We start from the raw sequence: 23,664 nt of genomic DNA on the forward strand, positions 1-23,664 counted from the left end.
TCGAGATATATCACGACCTTTACCACGCATCAAGGCTTATTCCGCTACAAACGCCTGAACTTTGGCATTTCCTCGGCCGCCGAGATCTTCCAGGAGGCCATCAGGCGAGTCATTCAAGGCATCCCCAATGCCTTCAACTACAGTGACGATCTGCTGGTATTTGGGAAAGACCAAACAGAACATGACACGGCCCTGGACAGAGTCTGTCATGCACTGATGACTGCAAACCTAACACTTAATGCCAGCAAGTGTGAATTCCACAAAGACACTTTGAAATTTTATGGACACATCTTCTCGAAGGAGGGCATGAGACCAGACCCCGAAAAAGTAGCGGCCCTGGCTGATACTCAGAAGCCCCGAGATGTCACTGACCTATGCTCCTTCCTTGGCATGGCAAGCTATTGCGCACGCTACATCCGCGACTACGCCACGATCAGCTACCCGCTGCGGGAACTTACTCGTCAAGGTCAGCCATTCGAATGGACGGATGCGTGCCAGCACGCATTCTCTGTGATCAAGCAAGCTGTGGGGTCAGCCATCAACTTGGCGTACTTCGACACGAAAAAGAAGACTGAAATCACGGTGGACGCCAGTCCGGTGGGCCTGGGTGCCATTCTAGCCCAATACCGCGAAGACTCAGACCAGCGACACATCATCGCCTACGCAAGCCGCAGTCTCACGGATACTGAAAAAGCGTACTCCCAGCCGGAGAAAGAAAGCCTAGCTGTGGTGTGGGCGTGCGAACACTTCCACCTTTTTGTCTATGGCAAGCATTTTACGATCATCACGGACCATCAAGCACTCATTACAATTTTTGGAAACCCCAATGCAAAAATGCCACCATGCATTGAGCGGTGGGGCCTGCGCCTCCAAGACTACGTCTTCTCCATCGTCCACAAACCTGGGAAAGCTGAGAACCCAGCTGATTTCATGTCAAGGCATCCGCTGGCGGGTGCCCGTTCTGCACTTTCTGTGGCTGACGAATATCTCCACTTTGTTGTCGACGCAGCATGTCCTCCCACTGTTCCTGTTGAGGCCATCCAGGAGGCATCTGCACTTGACCCTCTCGTCCAGGCCGTGATGACCCGCATTCGCACAAACTCATGGAGGGACACGAAACAGTCCTCCTCTGACTCAGCTCAACTTCGACAAGATCTGGCCGCATTCCAACGGGTACGTGAGGAACTCTCCATCAGTGACAACGGTCTCCTTTTAAGAGGGGGGAGAATCGTAATTCCACTTAAACTACGCCAAGGGGTCATCAACCTGGCACATGAAGGACACAGAGGTATCAATGCAACCAAGAAAGCTCTGAGAGAACGAGTCTGGTTCCCCACCCTTGATTACATGGTAGAGACAACCCTGAAAGACTGCATCACATGCCAAATGGTCAGCCGGGAAGAACCGCCAGCACCGTTACAAATGTCAGAGCTGCCGGAAGGAGTATGGCAACAAATTGCGGTCGACTTCTTTGGCCCACTACAATCAGGACAGTACATCATTGTTGCCATGGATGAATACTCCCGATTCCCATTCGCACAACTAATATCATCTACTCGAGCAACGACAGTGATCCCAGTGCTTGATGAGATATTTGCAGCCTGGGGCATCCCACTGCGAGTAAAGACAGACAACGGACCTCCCTTCAACGGCCATGAGTTCACAAACTTTGCAACCCATCTTAACTTCAAACACCAGAAAATCACTCCGCTGTGGCCACAGGCAAATGGCATGGTGGAGCGATTTATGGGGACACCAAAAAGGGCAATCCAGCAAGCAGAACTAACTCACCGAGACATCCAACAGACATTGAACGAAGTACTAAGAGCGTATTGTGGTAAATAAATAAATAATACCTCTATTTTTGACTAGATATAACAATAACAGATAGCTCAATAAATAAGAGTCAAGATTCGAGGTAGTAGGAGTTTGCAGGTTTAATACAGCATAAAGGACAGGAACAGGACAACCTGCACGGGCAAGATCTGGGATGGCTAGCCAACAGGGGGGCCCCGACAGCTGTCGGGCAGGAGCTGGAATGAGCGCGCTGGCTTTTAATAACAATACACAAGTATATATACTAAAACAATTGCATTACAGTACATACAGTAGGTGTGACAGTGGGTGGGGCCTGTAACAGTCGCGAAAGATAAGGGTGAAAGTAGGTGTAACAGGAGGCGTGAACATAGACATGTGATGTAAACGTAACAGAATATGTCATAAATGGGGCGGAAACATGGAGGGGGCTACCTAAGGAGCCGGGACCTCTAACCTAGTGGTGCGCGCAAGCTGACAATGACGTGTAACTAGGGAGAAGCTGGGGGCTATGACTTCTGAGCTAGACGGAGAGACGAAAGTCTGGAGAGTCAGAGCAACATGTACCTAAACACTATCTAGTATCTGATGTTTAGAGAACATGTTGATAGAATCCAAAAGTTATCAGGGCAAAGGCTAACAGACACTAAGACTGGTGCATGCATTATTCTACATGTAGTGTGTGTTGAGGAATATTAAATGACCATAAATACAGTATTTCTCTTACATGGAGACGTAAAGGCTAGACGATGACTGAAACTATTGATGCGATTCAGTAGCTTAGGAATGCAGAGAAGGAGAGCTGGACTGATAACTGGAATCATAACATACTCTTGGCAGACTGACAGGCAGAGCCAGGCCGAGCCGGGTACTGTGAGGCAGGAAGTAAGTGAAGGGTCAGGGATACAGGTGGGGGCTGTATCGCTCCTCAGCGAGGGTTCAGGAGACAGGAGCTGAATCTGAGTCCGGGCCCTTTTGAGGCCTGGAAACGGAGACTTTTCAATTAATTTAACGTGCACACTGTAAAACGTGGCAACATAACTTTACATAGGCCTGATACTCGTAGCTTTCACGAGAACTGGAAACTGGCATACTAGAGATGGACACAACTGTAATTGCGTCTTTAATCGATCATGGGGAATACATATGCATATTAATCATGCACATACAACATAAGATGGGGGACACGTAGGGACACAGAACATGGCAAAATTTACTTTTCCACATTCCCTCCTTGTCACTACGTTTCCATCAGGAAACATCAATATTCATGATACCATCTATCATTTCATACAGTATCATTTGCTCGTCTCGAATTTTCTTGGAACGGGATCTAGGACGGGACTTGGGACTAGGAATACAAGAGGTAGCACAAATGCCGCAAATCGCAGGGCCACATTGTATACAGAGGCAGCAACTGAATATGATCGCTACTGCAATACCTAGAAATGACAATACTTTCCATCCCCAGGCAGAAACTATACTCCAGAACCAACCGGACCATGTCCAGGTGCCTGGATTTTGGTGTAACTGATGGGCAATTTTATGAAGTCTGGTTATAGCTGAATAAACAGACGGCGCGTTATTAGGAATGAAAATGCAGCAACTAGATCCGATGACTCTACATGCTCCTCCTCTATCGGCCAGTATGACGTCAAGAACGAGACGATTCTGGAGCACGACAAATCTCATAGCCGATTGCTCTTCGGTTAAGTTACCTAGAGCAGAGGCAGTCTCATTCACTACTGCTTCTAGGGTTCTGGTTAATCTACGTATTAACTTACTATTCTGGACAGGTCCTATAAAGAAAAAGAAACCTCTATTGAAATCTGTATACTGTTCTAGAGCAGTTTCAGTATAATCGACAATTGGGGACTCGATCTCCCTTCTATGTCTAATGTGTACTAGATGTGTGTTTCTATGATAATCAGATGGGGCTAGAAAAACTGGTGGCAGTAGGAAGGCAATGTAACAGGTTCCCTCCCAATCGAGGGGCAGACGAACATATGCGGTCTGACCACAAACAAAATAAGAATGACGTGAAGCTTTGAAAATAGATTTCCCACTGTCACTATATTCGACAATAGTAGTACAATCACTATGTCCTACATGTACGGAACCATTATTTCTGACACATAATTCGCCTTTGACTGGTAATACTGAAATAGCAGGTAAGTCTGGAGTAGGATCAGACTGAACATTCAGGACCATAAAATTCGAAGAATAATTACCTAAATTATAAACTTCATTTTCTAGATCTAACCCTGTTCTGTGGGGAAGACCTTGCTTGTCTGGAAAACATGTACTGTTCAGAAAGGACATATCAGTTGAGGATGATGTTAACGTGGACCATGCTCCACATGAACCATTATGTGAAAACGGATAAGGAAACAGTGGCAGAACTCCCTTCGGTGTCTGGAAAGGGGGGAGTCGACCACACACCCAACAATTAGTGGCATTGCTGGTCTGGTGTGAATAATGTAACATACGGATAAATGAATTGTTGCGCATAGCAAGACGATAGGATAGTTCATGAGGAGGTAGATCACTAAACGTGTGCTCTACTGTAGCATTAGAAAACATATTTACATGAGAAATTGGAAAACATAAATGAAATGCATAACTCGTGCAGGTAACCATTAGGCTGAGAAACAATATAAAACTTAGAAAAACGATACATCGGATTGAGTTTTGACTAACTCTCTCACTATGGGGGTCTATTTCATACATGTCAGATACCTGTCTAACCGTTTCACCTAGGGGAGGACTTAGACAATTAAACTGGCTGACTTATTTTACTAGACCGTAACTTCTTTTTATACTCCTGCTGCGGAGTTTCCTCTAACAGGGGAGGCTTGGTATCAATGTCATTTGCGGGACAGTCCTTGAGAATAGTATTTTGGCAGTCTTTAGGTAAAATGCAATCCTTGGCAAAGTTCTTGGAAACAGTTTGTAGTCGGGATCCGTGAAATTTCTTAACATGAGACAAATGGACCCACCCCTTCCTGCCTTCCAACTTGACGGCAGTACGGGTGGTTAGAAGGACCAACTTCGGCTCCTTCCAGCGAGGCTCCAGCGGACTTGAACGATCAAAATTGCGGACGAGGACCAAGCTTCCTGGAACGATTTCATGCGGTTTCACCTCGGTATTGTCTGGAAATGCGGCGGCAACCTGTGAACGACAAGAGTGTAGGGCAGACATCAAGGAAGCTAGGTAATCTGTCAGCATATTACTGGAAACATCTGTAATACTTCGGGGTCTGGGTGTACCCCACACGTTCGGGGGACGGCCGAATACGACCTCATAAGGGGACAGACCTGATCTGGAATGTGCGACCATGCGCATATAAAACAGAGCGACTGGCAAGGCAACTAACCAGTCTACACCTTTTTCTTGACAGATTTTGGCAATGCGGATTTTCAAGGTTTGATTATGTCTCTCTACGAGACCGGCTGCTTCTGGATGGCGTACACAATGGAACTTCCACTGGTACCCTAACAAAAGGGAAACGTGCTTCATCAATTCAGATGAGAATGGCTGGCCGTTATCAGAATATACGACCCTAGGGAGTCCATAACGGGGGAAGAACTCACGAACCAACTGCTTGGCAGTGGTCGCGGCTGTGTAATCTGGGACTGGATATGCTTCTGTCCACCTGGACAAAGCGCATACAACTACAAGGACATACTTGAAACCTCGACATCGCTCCATCTGAATATAATCCATCTGGAGGACTTCAAAAGGGTGGTCAGGGGGTTGGAATCCACCTTGTTCCACCGGGACACTTTTACCTGGATTGAATTGACAACATATCATACAAGTACGGACTTTCTGCTTGGCTGCAGCTCGTAAATGCTTGTTAAACCAAATGTTCTGGATACTGTCTAACATGGCTTTTTCTCCTAAGTGTGCAGGACTATGTGCGGTGTTGATAATGACTTGAACCATTGAGTCGGGGAGAAACCATGTGGCTCTACCCTTCGTCAACCATCCCTGATCTATCTGGACCCCTCCTTGTTCGGACCATTTCTTAATTTCCTCGGGGGTAGCATGTAACTGGATATCTATGACATCCTGAGTAGGGTCCTTAACTGTCATACAAGTAGTCTGTTCTAGAGTGGATGTCGGTGTCTTGTTAACTGGTATGTCTGGTGTCTGTGCTGTAAGCTTGGCTGTTCGATCTGCTAGATCATTACCTTGGGAAATAATGTCTGTAACTTTCGTATGTGCTTTGCACTTCATGATAGCAATAGATGTCGGTAAATGTATTGCATCTAACAGAGCTTGAATAAGGAAACCATGCTGAATCTTGGTTCCATGAGAAGTCATGAAACCTCTCTCCTGCCAGAGCACTCCAAAGTCGTGTACAACTCCGAATGCGTAGCGTGAATCTGTGTAAATATTAACTTTCAGGTTCTTGGCGTGTATGCAGGCTTGAGTCAGAGCAACTAGCTCTGCTGCTTGAGCAGACAGGGTGTCAATACGGTGTGTTTCAATAACTTCAGTGTCAGTAGTCACTGCATACGCGGCTACTAGTTCTCCTGTACTCGTTCTCATACATGAACCATCCACATAAAGTGTCAGGTCGGGGTCTGGTAATGGAATATCTGTCAGATCTTGTCTTGGCTTAGTCATAGTGTTAACAACTTCCACACAGTCATGTGTGGCAGGATTTGAAGTAACTGACGGTAACAGTGTAGCAGGATTTAGAACGTTGCAGCGTCTGATTTCTATGTGTGGCTGGAACAGTGTCAGTTCATAACCTGTTAAACGTGCAATTGTCAAGTGCTGAGTCTGTGTTCGGTTTAAAAGAACTTCCACGGAGTGTGGAACTTGTACTGTCAAGGAATGTCCTAATACTATGGAATCACTTTGTCTGATAGCTAATGCTGTGGCTGCAACTGACTTGAGGCACGCAGGCAGAGCCTGGGCTACTGGATCTAATGTGCTCGAAAAATAAGCACAGGGCTTGTATTGTCCTGCTTGATCTTGTGTAAGAACAGATAATGCTGTACCATCACGTTCTGTGACAAAAAGTGTAAAAGGCTTATTGTAGTTCGGTGTAGCTAGAACAGGAGCTTGGCATAAAGCTTTCTTTAGCTCATTGAAACTAAGTGTATGTTCGGATGTCCAAGGGAGGACAGTCGATACGGCTGCCTCCTGTGTCGTTAACTGTATCAGTGGCTTAGCTAGAAATGCATACTGAGGAATCCATTGTCTGCAATAAGAAGTAAGGCCGATAAAAGCAGGTACCTCCTTCTGTGTCTTGGGCTGAGGAAGACTCGCTATTAACTGGATGCGATCGGGTGTCAACTGCCTACCCCACTTGGACAGTAAGTGGCCTAAGTAGATCACTTGCTGGACACAGAATTGAAGCTTTGAAGGGGACACCTTGTGCCCCATCTCGGCTAGGAAATACAAGACTGTAAGTGATGCTCGCTCGCAGTCACGTTCAGAACGGGCTGTGATCAGTAGATCATCGACATATTGGAGCAGGGCAGTGTCAGTTGGCATGTGAATGTTGTCTAGTTGTCTCTTAAGTGCTTGACTGTAAATACTAGGACTTTCTGTGAAACCTTGAGGAGCTCGTGTGAATTTATAGCTCCTTCCATTTAAACAAAAACCGAAAAGGTACTGGCTGTCTGGATGAATGGGGACACTGAAAAATGCGTTTTTGAGGTCTATGACTGTGAAAAATGTAGCCTCAGAATCAATGGCTGTCAATAGAGATGAGATATCTGGAACAACTGGATACTGGGGGATGATACATTTATTAAGTTCTCGAAGATCAATCACTAATCGATATACTGGGGGTGCATTTGGATCAGTACGTTTCATGACTGGAATGATAGGAGAATTACATACATTGGAGTCAGTTTCTACAACTACTCCTTGAGCAATGAGCTCGTCAATAATTTTGGATAAGGCTGCTACAGCCTCAGGTGGCAATCTGTACTGTCTGATTCGTGGCAAGACTATACCTTGCTTGAGAGTCACACGATGGGGTGTGATTTGCATAAAACCAACATCAGTTGGACCTTGCGCCCATAGATGCTGCGGAACATTAGACAATCTCGGATCAAAATCTCGCAATACATAGTGACCCTTGAAGTCACGTAAAAACAAACGTATTCCCTCTGGGGAACAGCAAATAACTGCACCTAATTCTTTCAGTGTCCTAATGCCTAACAAATTTTCTGGACATGACTTCGTAAGCAATAGATCAGTAGTTCGGGACAATGGACCTACTTCTAGAGTAACTGGTTTTGAAATCTCGTTTACAATAGGCTTTCCTGAAAATCCAAGGGAAACATTTCTAGAGCCTGAGAGCGGAGCCCCTGGAACCTCGTCGTGACTAATGGTAGTCCTACTTGCCCCTGTATCAATCAGAAACTTTCTGTCTTTCCCTAATACTTGACTGTGAACATAGGGACCTTCTTGATCTACAGGAATCTCGATGAGAGGCAAGCCTACCTCCCTCTCTAGGCTGTTTCATGAATACGCTTGATACTCTGGATACTCTGCCTGTGCATACTGGTACATTTGCTGTGTAACATGCTGTGTTGCAGCGATAGGCTGCGGTGCTGGAACTGTCTGTTGTGCATTCTGTGGCTGAGAAGTCTGTGAAACGTGTTCTTGTCTAGGCAGACGTGGTCTTTCTTTAGTTTTACCAGTGGCTATATTGTGTTTCAGAACTGCACACTCGTTTATAAAATGACCTGGCTGTTTACAATAATTGCATGTCCCTTTAACGGGAGCTGCAGGATGACTGGCTTGATGCGGACCCCTCTTCTGACTGTCTTGAGGAACAGATTGTGCAACTAGTACTTTCATTTTCGTGTCTTTCATACGTCTTCTCTCGTGTTCTTGCTCTTCTCTGATTCTATTCTGGTGATACTGGAGCATCTGTAACATCTGGGACGGGGTACTAGCTTGCCATGTACTTTCGACTTTCAAAACTCGATTCTTAACTTGTGGACTTGAATTCTCGACTAATTTAGTAACAAAAAGATGCGGGTATGACTCGCTACTCGTCTTCAAACCACTGTTTATGATAAAACATTTCTCAAATCTGGAATAAAAATCACTAGTGTCTTCGTCTTGTTTCTGTTTACAGGCTGAGATTGCATCCCAGTCTTCCTTTTTAGTGGCTAATAACCTAGGCAAAACTTGTATTAATAATTCTGGTAATTCCTTACATTTATCTCCAAGACCGGTACCTGGTACTCGTATCTTATCTTCAGCTTCTAGAGCTGTCCAATCGATCTTTTTCTCTCCCACCTCCCAATCCTTTTCCTTGAGTTTTTCATATATGCCTGCGGGCAACAGGACGTTTAACATTTTAATAATATCTGGATACGTGTATTCTCCCATACGGAGCATGTCTTTTAATTCTCGGTGGAACCCTGCTGGATCTTTGTCGTGGCAGGGAATTAATTTCTTCATCTCTAAGAGTTCCATCTTCGTAACTGGGGTGTAAACAAATACTCGTTGCATTTCACCATCTGGTGTCCTAACTGGGTGTACTTCTCGTAACGGATGCTGTCTATCTATGTAAAACGGTTTACTTTCTGGAGGTGAGACATGAACAAAATGCGGGTTCAAAAACGTTCTGTATTTGTGGCGCTGTTCTAGAATGGCACTAATTAAATCGGTACCTAAACCTTTCCATCTATACTGGAGTAACTCGTTCAGGACATCATGTAACGGACCTGGATCAGAATGTTGATCCTCATACAGTGTAATGAGGTGTTGGATCATATACATACCCACCAGTCGCTGCTCGGCTGGGGGCAGTTTCAGAAACATTTGTGCCACTATTTCGTCTGGAAAAGTGGTAGAATCAGTAATCCATCGGACTGCTGATCGGGCTAGTTCTTGTTCATGCATAGTACTTAATTCACTGTAACCGATTCGTGATTTCAGAATTTGATCGGTAGCTTGAAATACTTGTTCTAGAGAACCTTGTTCTGGTGCTGGAAGATGAAAGACTTTCTTGTGTTCTAGGCGTAAATGTCGGTCTGGAAGTCTAGATTTACCTACATACGCTATTCTGGCGGTATTCTCGTCCTCTACCTCTTCAGTAGGAGAGTCATTTTCTTTCTCGCTTACTTGTGCTTCTTTGCGTTGTTCGTGTAACCTTATTATTTCTTTACGTATTTTCTTGTACATACTCTCTATACTATTGAGTGTCTTGTGCTTACCCTCGGCTATATTATCACTCCACTTTGTCAGAATTCTCATTTCGGTCGGATCTTTAGTCGGGGAATCTTGTTCCCTAATTAAACAATTGATCAGAAACTTTAATAGCATGAACTGGATCTCAGATTTCCTGAGAGACATGACTTCACCAATACTTTCTGGATCTTGTCCTGTACGAATGAAACGATACATTCTGTCTAGATCTTCTTTCATATTCGGTAGGGTGACCAAATACTCGGACACCTGCCTTATACGTACGGAATATATAACCATACTATCCTCGCCTGGGACTGGATCATAACAGCATTCAGTAAGAAGTCGCCTGATTTCTGCAATGGACTTATATTTAGGCGTACGCTGTAACGCACGTTCATGTAACTCGACTGCTCCTAGACGTCTACTTGGCGGCGGGGTACCAGGAGGACCTCCTCCCGCGGCCCCTATACTGGAATCATCGACTGATACTCTTCGAGCTGGCAGAGTGACTGATGTGGCGGGAATTTGTACTACGGGCTGGACCGGGGGTACCGTAGCAGGTACTGCAACAGGTGCCCCGGTGACTGGAGGAGCAGGATTTACATTATTTACAGGAGCTAGCGGAGCAGGATTTGCATATTCTGGGACTGTGTCGTCCAAATAGGACGAGAGAAAAATATCAGCTGCGGTCGGTTTGTGACGTAACTTGGTCGGAACTAAGGGTGGCGGAAAATTACTGGATGCCTCCGGGGTTGCTTTTGGCAAGCCCTCGGCAAGAAGAGGATACATACCCTTAATGAGGGCATTCCTCTGTCTGTCTGACTGTTCGGTTTTAACTCGTTCACCTATTTCGATTAGTTCCCTTTCTTGGGCTCTTTCTAAGGATTCCCTACTTAATTCTGACTTTCTGATTTCTTTTTCGGTTCTTTTATGAGATTCTTTGCGCCATAACTCGATGGCATCTTTCTGTGACTGTCTGGCTTTCTTTTTCCATAATACTTCTTCTACTCGCATGATGCACTCGGCATCCCATGTACCCGATACGGGCCATCTGTACTTTTCTTCTAACTGTTTGGTGTACTCCACCCATAAATCTAGATATAATATGGCGCTTATGCCATGCTTTTGATACATAAAATGACCTGGACTGTCCCTAGGCGGGACAGGAACTGCTTCTTCTAACAGACCTTTCCTATTTTTTAACTGACGTAACTTGGAAAACAATGGCATGACTGGGCTGGAGTCTAGACACAATACAATACACAATGAACACGATAATTACACCACTTTCATACCACGACATTGAAATACATGAATGACATTTAAAATAACAGTTCGGACAAAATACTACCTGGAATACTGAAAACAGAATACATGAATTTCTCGAGAACAGAACGGACTAGAACAGAAACTAGATGCACTGCTAAAACAGTACGAAACTTACCGGTCTCATAAAGAGACACGTCAGGACCCGCATCCACCTAAGTGGACACTTCGTGTTGGATCTGTGTACCCCAAACCCACGGACCAGAGACAATGCAATTGACCCTGTCTAGATACTACCCCAGCAACGGTACTCACCGGGCAGCAAGAACGGAAGGCCTCGGACTGGACTGGACTGCTTCGACGACGGACGGACGAACTTCGGACTTCTGTTACGGGTGGGCCTCCGGATACCTCGGACCTTGGACTCTCGGCTTGGGCTCTGGTCGGGACTCGCCGCGTTCCTCCACCGCCTCGTCTGGATGCTGGACCGCAACCTCCGTCTCCTCCGTGGGCCTGAGGGATACTTGAAGCAGAAATATCTGCACGTGCACGGTATGGCTCCGTCACGGCTGCAGAGGATCAGGGGGCTTGCGTGGCTTCACCGGCGCGTGGGGAAAGGGCAAGTCCCTATTCGGGCGCCATTATGTGGTAAATAAATAAATAATACCTCTATTTTTGACTAGATATAACAATAACAGATAGCTCAATAAATAAGAGTCAAGATTCGAGGTAGTAGGAGTTTGCAGGTTTAATACAGCATAAAGGACAGGAACAGGACAACCTGCACGGGCAAGATCTGGGATGGCTAGCCAACAGGGGGGCCCCGACAGCTGTCGGGCAGGAGCTGGAATGAGCGCGCTGGCTTTTAATAACAATACACAAGTATATATACTAAAACAATTGCATTACAGTACATACAGTAGGTGTGACAGTGGGTGGGGCCTGTAACAGTCGCGAAAGATAAGGGTGAAAGTAGGTGTAACAGGAGGCGTGAACATAGACATGTGATGTAAACGTAACAGAATATGTCATAAATGGGGCGGAAACATGGAGGGGGCTACCTAAGGAGCCGGGACCTCTAACCTAGTGGTGCGCGCAAGCTGACAATGACGTGTAACTAGGGAGAAGCTGGGGGCTATGACTTCTGAGCTAGAAGGAGAGACGAAAGTCTGGAGAGTCAGAGCAACATGTACCTAAACACTATCTAGTATCTGATGTTTAGAGAACATGTTGATAGAATCCAAAAGTTATCAGGGCAAAGGCTAACAGACACTAAGACTGGTGCATGCATTATTCTACATGTAGTGTGTGTTGAGGAATATTAAATGACCATAAATACAGTATTTCTCTTACATGGAGACGTAAAGGCTAGACGATGACTGAAACTATTGATGCGATTCAGTAGCTTAGGAATGCAGAGAAGGAGAGCTGGACTGATAACTGGAATCATAACATACTCTTGGCAGACTGACAGGCAGAGCCAGGCCGAGCCGGGTACTGTGAGGCAGGAAGTAAGTGAAGGGTCAGGGATACAGGTGGGGGCTGTATCGCTCCTCAGCGAGGGTTCAGGAGACAGGAGCTGAATCTGAGTCCGGGCCCTTTTGAGGCCTGGAAACGGAGACTTTTCAATGAATTTAACGTGCACACTGTAAAACGTGGCAACATAACTTTACATAGGCCTGATACTCGTAGCTTTCACGAGAACTGGAAACTGGCATACTAGAGATGGACACAACTGTAATTGCGTCTTTAATCGATCATGGGGAATACATATGCATATTAATCATGCACATACAACATAAGATGGGGGACACGTAGGGACACAGAACATGGCAAAATTTACTTTTCCACAGTATCGAAACACGCCGCACAACACCACTGACCAGTGCCCAGCCACTGTAATGCTAGGAAGAACACCTCGAACAAGACTGCCCATGCTGAATGAAACTCCTCAACAACGAAATGTCACGGTTGATCACAACACCCTCGTGGAAATAGATCACAACAAAAAGCACAGAATGAAGACGTATGCTGATCAACGCAGACACGCCAAAGACTCTGACATACAAGAAGGAGATTGGGTGATAGTGCGAGGTGATAGGCGAGCCAAAGCAGACAGTCGATATCTCGACATTCCCTTGCAAGTCACTAAGAGGAAAGGAACCATGGTCACAGCCAAAGCTGACCACAAGCAAATAACGAGAAACATCTCACACTTTAGAAAATGCAACCGGCGCAGCCGACATGAGACCGTGTCAAATCAACCCTCAAGTGACTCCTCCAATCAGAGTGACAACAGTGACCAAAGCCACCACAGTCCCATGCGAATGATGGAAATCACAAACCACCACAGTCCAGCACCAAGACACAGAGAACGGCCGCAACGTCTAATAAGAAAACCTCGACGTCTGGTCGAAGAGATATAGAGGAAGTGAGACTTTGCAAAACAGGGGAGATGTAGCATCGTCCCGCCTGACCCTTGCTTGGTACAGGACAGGCAAGGCAAGCAGGAAGAGGAAGGGACGTCACAGGAAGTTGGTAGTTTGTAAGCCAGTGTGAGGCTGGCAGGGAATAAAGAAGGAAGCAGATAGCCTACCTCTGTGTCGGTGTGTTATTTCCAAGAGCGCTGCGACACCTTCGTGGGTCCCCCTGCCTCTGGGCTCACCACTCTTGCTCAGTATTCGAGGCCGCTCTAAAGTCAATGAGCTATCTTGCCAACAGTTTTCACGAAAGACCAGATTTAAACGTCTGTTGGTGAAACATCATTGTAAGATTTGGTTACTTGATTTTACGTATATGAGGATACTGATGCAAATGAACATTTGAAAATGCGGGTTTGTCGTACTGACTCTCCAGTGGCCATCCTAACCTGGTCAATAGGCAAAGTCCAAGGACATCAATTGGGGGTCGCTAGTGATAGCAATGTCCTACTTCCCCATATTACTTATTTCTCACAAATCTAGTCATTATTTTTTACTAACTTTTCCATCTATTGGTCTTATTTTAATCTAGCTGTGCAGTTTAGTCCTTTCATGGAGGCTGCATTGCTCTTTTAAAGTATCCAGTGGTATTATTAGAAATAGAAATAGCTCAACAAGAGTAGTCATCAGCTTTGCTCTTCAATCCTACTTGGTGAGCTGTCCTACATCCGATCTTAACTTGAGTTGCAGCATTCATGTTCAATACGGCAATGGAATTACAGAAACACTATATGTTCGTGCCTGGATTAGCAAACAAATGGTCACATGACACAAGTAATACCACAAACAGATGACTGGTGATTAGGAACTTACAGTTCACTGTTTAATCCTGAAATCTAGTAAGGATGGGATTATCACATGCTATCATTTTCCAACCCCATAGCATACATCCTTCTACATTCTGCAAACCCTTCCCACCAAGCACATTTACTAGTCGAGTTAGATGATGGTTGGGCGTAGGGCCAATCTATACATAGCTGAAAGAAAGGAAAATAGGTTAGAGAACAGTCCTCTCTGTTTTCCCTAGCCTGTTGTTGGTCATGCAGTGCCTACCTCTCACACAGCTGTCCGCAAGGCATGAAGGAGGGGCAGGGTGGACTCACAATGGGTCAGAAGAAAGGGCAGGTGCAGCCTTTCTCCACCCCCTACTTGGTTCATTGCTTACCTTGACCTACTCCATTTCTACTCTACTCTTGTCGCTTGTAGCTTTTGTGCAGAAATTGTATTTTGCAGTTAAGAATTGGGCTACGACCCATATACATTACACTTCAAAATCTTCAAAACACTGAAACAAGCACACTTTTTACAGCCCTTGGGATATGTAACACTTGACCATCTGATCAGCTTTAATTCCAGCGTTGTCAATGATTTAAGATGCTTAGATGAAAGCTTCAAGTTGCGGCAGGAAACCATTCCCCTCCCACTTCTTGCAATCATGCAATCTGCCAGTTGTCTCACTTGCTTCTTTCACATATCACTTCCCACCATGTAGTAGTGTGTGACCCAGATCTCTCCCTAGAACTGTTTACCTGGATTTATGTGCAAGCTTTTCGGAGGTAATCCAGATCCTTGCGAATTTGATGTGGTCTGTAAAGATCACTGGGGCACTTTCCAGCCATGTAAGACAGCATCTACGGAACCGTAACGCAGGAATTGCACTTGCTGTTCCCCAACTTTGTTTTTTTCAAGAAAGGCAAACATCAGTACAACAACTATTATTTTTACCTGCCAGTATCCTATTCATTGATCTGTAAACCGCATCTGCGGTACCGTCAGCTCCCTCCTGATTTTACAGTATTCGAGCCTCATCTTATCCTTAAGTAAATTTCTTCATAGAAGGATCCCCAGTCATTATCGGAACCAACTGCTACTCATCGCAGCAGATAGAATTCTGAGCATATGTGAACTTTTAGTATCTTTGTATCCTGCCAGTGTGGTAGCTATTTATCATGCAACCAGTGCCTTCTATCTTTAAAGAAGCTGAGCAGCAGCATCATAATCTATGCCATGCCTGTTAGCCATCATTCCATCCCTGTACTCTATTTGATAGGTTCTCTACCAATGATGAATTGTTTTAATCCTATACCTAAAGATACTAGCATTTACAATAGGATTTGGATAAAGTATGTATGCTTATAAATTACTTGGTATCTGTAGAGGCTTTCTAGCTTCCCTGTGATGTAACTAACCAAAAGTCAGATGCATCACTTCCTGTGGTTGGACCAAGTCAAAGGTCATGCACTGTCACTTCTTTTGATGCGATAGGGTCCAAAAGTCTCATTATGTCATTTCCTGGGGCTTAACCATGTCAAATGTCTTGTGATGCAACTTCCTGTAACATCATTTGGGAGGTCCAAAGGGTATGTGATGTCACAGGTCAATGTTCTTTTCATGTTGCTTCCTGTGACATCATCTGGGGTAGTCAAAGGGCATGTGATGTTATTTCCACCACCCTAGGCATTTTGGTGAATGACATCGATGCTGATTAGGTTGGGCGTATGGGTACTGCAGGGAGCACAGAAAGAGAAAGAAAAACACATTTTCTTCAACATTTAAATGGTTTCAGAAGACAAGAAAAAAACATTCTGAATGAGGCCGGCTTTGAGGCCAAAGGTCCAGCGCGCGGCAGCTGCAGATTTCTGTATGCTTGTCTTGTGAACCTGCAGCAGCCCGGCTATAGCACGCAATAAGTGGCGATAAGGGCCTTTTAGCTTAATAGGTGTTGTTCGCCCGCTCTCCTCCGTTCACAAAACCTGCTAGAAATGCTTATGACTCGTTCCTTGATTCCAACAGAATGCAGCAGTCACAGAGGCTTCATTTTTCAAATCTGTTTACATCTTAATTACAAGTAATGTGGCTTTATTTGTGCAGATAACGCTTGTAAGGTTTCTAGGCAGTTACCCCACAAATAGGTTCGACACTTACAAGTTAACCGCCAAGCCTTAAGCTAATTTGCCAGACATAAAATCAGGCTCGAAGTGTCCACTCCATGTAAATTTGGTAGCCAGAACAACCGGCAAGCTATAAAGGGGGGACGGGGGTATACTACGCTGTGATACTCCTCCGTCCAACTTTTAATCTGCCACTAGGAAGTGTACTGTTTTTATTTTAATTCTCCCACTGATCAATGGCTTTATGTCTCCAATGCATTATCACAATAGCTTGTTGTACCTTGGTTTCTCCAAGTGCACCTCCTCCTGCTGATCATGAATTAGCGGACATTGCTCACTCGCCTTATTGGGGGATATTCTCAAGAACGTGCGATAATCATCGGCAACCTAGGTTAACGCAATTTTACATAATACCGTCTATCAGGGGAAACTAACGCTGTGTTAATGGCGTATTCTCAATACGCCGGCAACAGGCGATAGTTTCCCAAAACGCGTCAAATGGGCGCGTTAAAATTACCGGGACGACGATAAAAAAAGGAAACGCGAACGTGAAAAAAGTTGCGATGGGTCCAACAGCGATGACAACATCCGCGATAAGCAGTGCCAGGCTTGCTATTCCCACGTCAGGTGGGAAAAATCACCATATAACCTGCACACAAAAAAAAATACTAAAACTACTGAGAAGCACCATGGAGGAAGCTGGAACAACTACAGAGGCCAACCAGAGCCCCACAAACTCCCTGGAGGAGCAACCAGGCACCTCGGGGAAGGAGAAGGGCAAGGAGACAAGAAGAGGAACCCGTGATTCAGTGATTAAGGAGGTGATAGAACACCACCAACAACTGTTCATCACCTCCACTGTGTCCCTGGCAACTAAATATGCAATATGGCAGTCCATCTTGGCCAAGGGGAATGCAGTCGGAGTGAAGTGCCAAGAAGCGCTGGAATGATGTGAATCACAAAACCAAGCTGAAACTCGCTAACAACGGGAAAGAAGCAATGTAGACTGGAGGTGGGAGTCCAGCGCCACAGCAGGAGCTGGATGAGATGGAGGAAATAGTATCCACAGTAATTAGTGGGGAGATGGTGGGAGGAGTTGGGGGACCGGACACTGCTCAACATAACCTTACCCAATAGCAACCGGGTAAGTAACGACCAGGGACTGGGGGGACGGGGGAGATGGGCACAATGGCACACATGCACAATTAAGTGTAGCACAGAGCACACCCACAATGACTCTGGATCATGTCCCTGATCTCCTTGGGATACTGCAGCACACATAGAAACAGCAAGTAGGCCCCCGTCGACAATATGCTCAGAGGGGGCCCTCCCCACACTCACTAATCTCACAACAAATCCATGCACATGTGCTGAACACACAAAAGCTGCGTGTCCATAAGCCACACTGACAATGCAAGTGACAATGCATGACGATTAGCATGGCTGCAGTCCAATTATCATGACATGGTGCATGCCATAAAACTGAGGTGACGGAGTGTGGACCACATCCATAAATGAGCAGGTCACACTCTGACACATCCACGTGCACAAACAACCCCAGATATCATCCCCCTTACGTACATGTTGCTTATGTTGTGGGACTTAAGTCACAGGGTGCATCTCTGCATCAGGGTGGTTCATATCTGACCCCAATGGACACCTGAACTGTCATATTTGACCCCAAATGACACCCTGTTGCCTTTTTTTTGGACATCAATGACTGCCTTCATGTCATGTTTTTGTACACATGTGATACGCTGAAGAGTGGGATTATGTACTACATTTGACACCCTGAAATGGCATTTCGAATACGTGACACCCTAAACAGCCTCTCTGACAGAGGTGACATTTCCAACATATTTTTGCCATTCGTGAGATTGTTAGCACTTAATGTTGCACTTACACTTGTCAGAGTGATGTGCTAATGCAGAGGACTGACGTGCACACAGGGAATGTGTGTTGCAATGAATATTTTTGTACATGCTGTCCATGTGGTTATATTGTACTGTTCCATGATTGCTAAGTACAGTCACAATGTGACGTGCTCATGCTAAGAAATTGTTAATGATTGTGTCCCTTCGGGCTATTCCTGTTGCAGCTGCAGTGGGGTGTGGTCCACCTGCCTCATCTTCCTCATCATCGTCCGGTGCATCTGGCACCTGGATCCATGGGGCATACACATATGCTGTGCAATACACAACATGCAATGATCATCTTGCACACTTTTTCTGTGCTGTACAGGAGTCTTCCACCTGTGATGTCCAGGCACCTGAAACATGACTTTAACATGCCAAATGTGCGCTCAACAATGCCCCTGGTGCATTTGTGGGCCACATTGTACTTGCTCTGTACTGTGTTCAGGGATCGGAGGGGTGTCATCATCCACGGGCAGAGTGAATATGCTTGATCACCTGTGAGAGGTAAGTGAGATTTGTGTAAATTGGTGGTTCAGCATGCTGTGTTGGCAGACTTACAAGTTTTGTGGTGTGTGATTTGTGCGACTTAGGGATTCATGTTTGCCATGTATTGCTTCTGGCAAATGTGCGGGATCAATGTGTATTATGCAGCCTCGCAGCTGCTCCTTCCTCCCCCAAGCCTATTTACTTGTGTGCGCTGCATGGTTGCATCATTTGCACTCCTACGGCACACCATTGTCATGCCTATCTACGCTTGTCCGTAAGCCTGACAACAACACTGTAATTTTGGCCGTTGAAGATGGGCGGCCACGTGTGTAGGCCTATGGGAAGGAGCGGTTTTGCGATCCTTTATTTATCCATTTGGGCGAGCCCTCCCTCCGGGTACATGATACATTGCAACATTTTCGATTAAGAGCCGGGTGGCGCCGACACTACAACAGAGAGACACGCCATAGTTACTTTTGTGGCCAGCCCGGAACTGAACCATGCCCTGAACCTGGAACTAAACCTCGCCCTGAGCCCAGAACTGAACCACACCCTGAGCCCAGAACGGAACCACATCCAGAGCCCCAGGCCATTTCTTCACACTCCTCACAGGCCTACGCGTGGGCGGCGGCACTGGGATGTCGTGCGCTTTGGAGTATGTCCCAGGCTTTCCAGCACTCTGCCTGGGATGGGGGTGGCCCCATGACTATGAAGGGCTCCAGTGGCATTACAGAGGACATGCTGTTGGCTGCTTGAGGTGGACTTGTGGGGTAGCCCCATGGGACGATGACTTGCGGTGCACTGAGGTAGGCCCACCAGAAGAGCTGAGCGGGTGTGCTGCTTGCGATGAAGCAGTAGTCTTGTTGGGCCGGACTGGAATGGATTTGTCTGAGACCTGCTGGACCACAGTGTAGGCTGATGGGAGCAGTCAGCACACATAGAATTCTGTGGTTCGGTGCCGCTGGGTACCAAGCTCGCAGCCCTCAGGCTTAAAGATTGCACAGGCACGAGGTGGGCCCTCTTGGAGATACGCCATTGGTGGCAGGTGAACAGTGAAGCCTGGGTGCGCAGGGGCGGGTAATCACCCCTGGGTGCCGTACGGGTCGGGGGACCAGCGGGCTGGGGTGCAGCAGGTGAACAGGATCGCGCAGGCACCACCAGTCATGCCGGCAGCCTCGTGGCAGGGTAAGAAGCGCCACCCTGGCAGACACGCCCCTGCAGGCGATGACGAGATGTGTGCTGGGTGGCGTGTGACGTAGCCACCTCGTCGCCGGTGTTAATTTAGCAGTTGATGGTGGTCGGCTACGTGTGTGTTGGCCTATGCTCAGGATATGGCAGACACAGAGACACACTCAGTAGTTACTTTGGGGGCCATCCCAGAAGTGAACCACGCCCAGAGCCCGGGCTATTCATTCACACTCCTACGCTGGACTGGTGTACACCGGCCCAGCCCACTACGCTTACGCTTACAGGGGGGGCCACATAGCTACATGTCGAAGGTCTTCCGAACTGCCTGAGGTAACATGGTTGCTTCCACTGTCCACAACACTACAAATACCAGCAGTATATGTCCACATGGACATGTCTGTGCTCTGCATACTCAAGACTGTCCAACACATCACCGCCACACTTGGCATTGTGTACATTCTTATTCATGGGTCCCTTGCCTCCTTCGCACATTCTTGGTTCCTGCCTCTCCCCACATTCTGCAATTGTGTGGCTGAGGGGCTATGCCTTGGTGCATGGTTTGTCTACATGTCTGGGCCATGTTACCATAGTTACTTCTGTTGTCGTGTCTGGTAGGTGGGCATGTTGGTTGGCATGTTGTATGTGAATTTGTTACGTGTGCATTTCCACAGTTGTGAGTTGTATGATTGTGGAGTTGAGGTGTGTGTGTGTTCCGTTGGTACTTACCAATGAGCAGTGCATTTCCATAGGTTCCATCCTGAAAGCACTGGTTGATGATGCACTGTCGGAAGATGTAGGAATCATGCACACTGCCTGGAAGGTTGGTGACGACATTGGTGAACAGTCCCCGGTGGTCCACTATTGCCTGCACATTGATGGAATGCATGTGCTTTCTGTTGTGGTAATTGTGTGCAGTGTCGGCAGGGGGCACAAGTAGGACATGTGTGCAGTCAATTGCCCCCAACAAGTGCGGGAAGCCAGTTATGGCCTAGAAGTCTTGCTTGGTCTCCAGCTGTTCCTGTGCAGTGTGGGGGAAGTGAAGGTGCTGGGGTATCAAGCTGATGATGGCATCCAAGACAGGTGTGAGGAACTTTGAGAGGGCAGGCTATGAGACTCCTCCGACTCTGGCAATTGTTGTTTGGAAGGTACCAGAGGCCAACACGTGCAGCACAGCCAGCAGCTTTGTCTGAGGAGGTATGTTGGTTGTCCGCTGTGTTGGTACTGTCAGCCTGTGGGCAATGTGGGTCAGGATGCAGGGGATGGTTGTCCTTTTGAGCCTGTAGTGGGCAATGACATCCTCTGGCGTTAAGTCTCTGAAGCTGGTCCCTTTACAGAAGGTCCGCTGTCTTGTTCTGCGCTGCCTCGGTGGTAGTCTGGGGGGATTGTCCTGGGGTGGGGGTGGTGGTGGTGAGTGTTGTGGCCCTCTTGGGTCTCCGCGCCACATGATTAGTAGCTCCATGGCATCTGTTGGTCTTCGGATGTGGCTCTGGGATGGACTCCCTCTATACTGCAGGTTTTTATCCTACTTCATACCAGAAAGAAGCAGGTCTTAAGTCCCTGCTGTTAACGTGCCTCATCACCTGTTTTTGGCCTACATCGCCAATCTGGCTGGTCAATGAGGATATCGTGAAGTGGTGTTATCATGAGTTTTTGGACGGGAACACCTACTCTGCATATGATTAGTGTTAGTTGTCGCTGTCAGCCTTGGTGATGTTTTTAGCGGCAGCTATCGCAGGTAAACTGGCAATGTTGCCTGTTAGCGCAGGCTTGTGAATAGGGCAATAAATCCATCGCCACATTCGTGGTGGAAAAGTGCAGATAAATCGACAATGATTCCTTGAGAATATGCCCCACAGTCTCTTCCCTGGCTGACAGCGTAGATATGCTGACACCGTTTTTTTTTAACTGTATGCACATCGAGGCCATGCTTTGCGTCACTTTGCGCCAAAAGAGTGCTTTCATACAACCTTAGTAGATAACCCCCTCGATTTCCCGAGTGTTCCACTTTTCTGTCAAGAATTCTGAGCTTGTGGGAGTCTAACAGCTTCACTCGTCCTTAGTAAACTGTTTGGTGGTACCAGCTGGAAGCACTTTGCGTTTTGACACATTAGGCAAGCTATTAAAAGCTGTTTCCTTTCGCACAACCTTGCAGTATTTCTATCAAAGAGCCCGCATATAATTAATAAGAGTAGCGATACCATTTTAAGGCTTTGCTCATTTTCTATAAGATAAATAACAAATATATGTAAACCTTAGGGATTAGTATTCTACTACAGAGTTATGCATTCCAAATCTAAAGGGTTAATAGTCCATCTCAAACACAGAGCTTCCAATCCTCAAGGGCTGATTATCCACCCTGGGCACAGACCTCACATACCCAAGTGAATACTTTAAAACTTTACCCATGGAAATTGTGAGCACCTTACTAAGTGGTGGAGATAGTGGTGACTCCCTTTTGGTTGATGACTATGCTTCAGTCATCAAAACTTTAGACAAACGTTTTAGTCCCAAAAGGAACGTTGTTCTCGAACGTCACAAATTTCTCCAGCGTGCTCAAACTCCTGGTGAATCAATTGATGATTTTGTGGCTGCGCTCAGGATTCTTGCAGTCAATTGCAATTATAGAGAGTTCAGGGATGAAATCATTCGGGATCAGTTAATTGAAAAGACTTCCAACAAGAAAATCCAAGAGAAATTGTTATCTTCTGATGATCCCGACTTAGAAACTGCTCTCACTCTTGCCAGATCCATTGAACATTCTCAGTTTTGTGTGAAAGAAATGAGCAATCCTACCTCTTCCACTGAAGTAAAGTTATTGAAATCCATTTCCAAACCCTCTAAATCGCTTTCCGTTAATGTTACTAAGCTTTCTCTTACTGGTGTTCCATGTTCCTCTGTAGTGACTCCCGGCAAAACCAAGTCTGAACAAAAAGATGTAATGTGTTTCCGTTGTGGTAGTACTACTCATCTTGGTAATGCTAAATTTTGTTTTGCTTTAAATCAGACTTGTTACAATTGTGGAAAGAAGGGCCACTACTCTAGGATGTGTAAAATTGCTTCCACCAAGAGAAACCAGGATCAAATTGTGAAAACCATTACTGATGATTCTGACAAAGAGAACTATGAGTTACTTATGCTGTCCTCTGTGTCTCATGGTGATGGTGTTGTGGAGTTATCTGCATTAGGTGGTGTTCACAAAAGGAAATCTCCTTATGCCATATCTCTGTGAATGATACCTAGTTTTTTAGCTGATTCAGGTTCTCCTTTTACTTTGGTTAATGCAGCGGATTGTGATAAAATAGGAAATGTGCAACTGGAACAATCCAGTATTAAAATTTTTGCTTACGGTGGGAAAAGGGTTGAGGTTTTAGGAAAATTTGTTGCAAATCTTAGATTCAATTCTGATCTTGCCACAGGTACTGTATTTGTGGTTAAAGATGGAG

The sequence above is a fragment of the Lissotriton helveticus genome, chromosome 5_1 (assembly GCF_964261635.1).
Source record: "Lissotriton helveticus chromosome 5_1, aLisHel1.1, whole genome shotgun sequence".
NCBI lineage: Eukaryota > Metazoa > Chordata > Amphibia > Caudata > Salamandridae > Lissotriton > Lissotriton helveticus.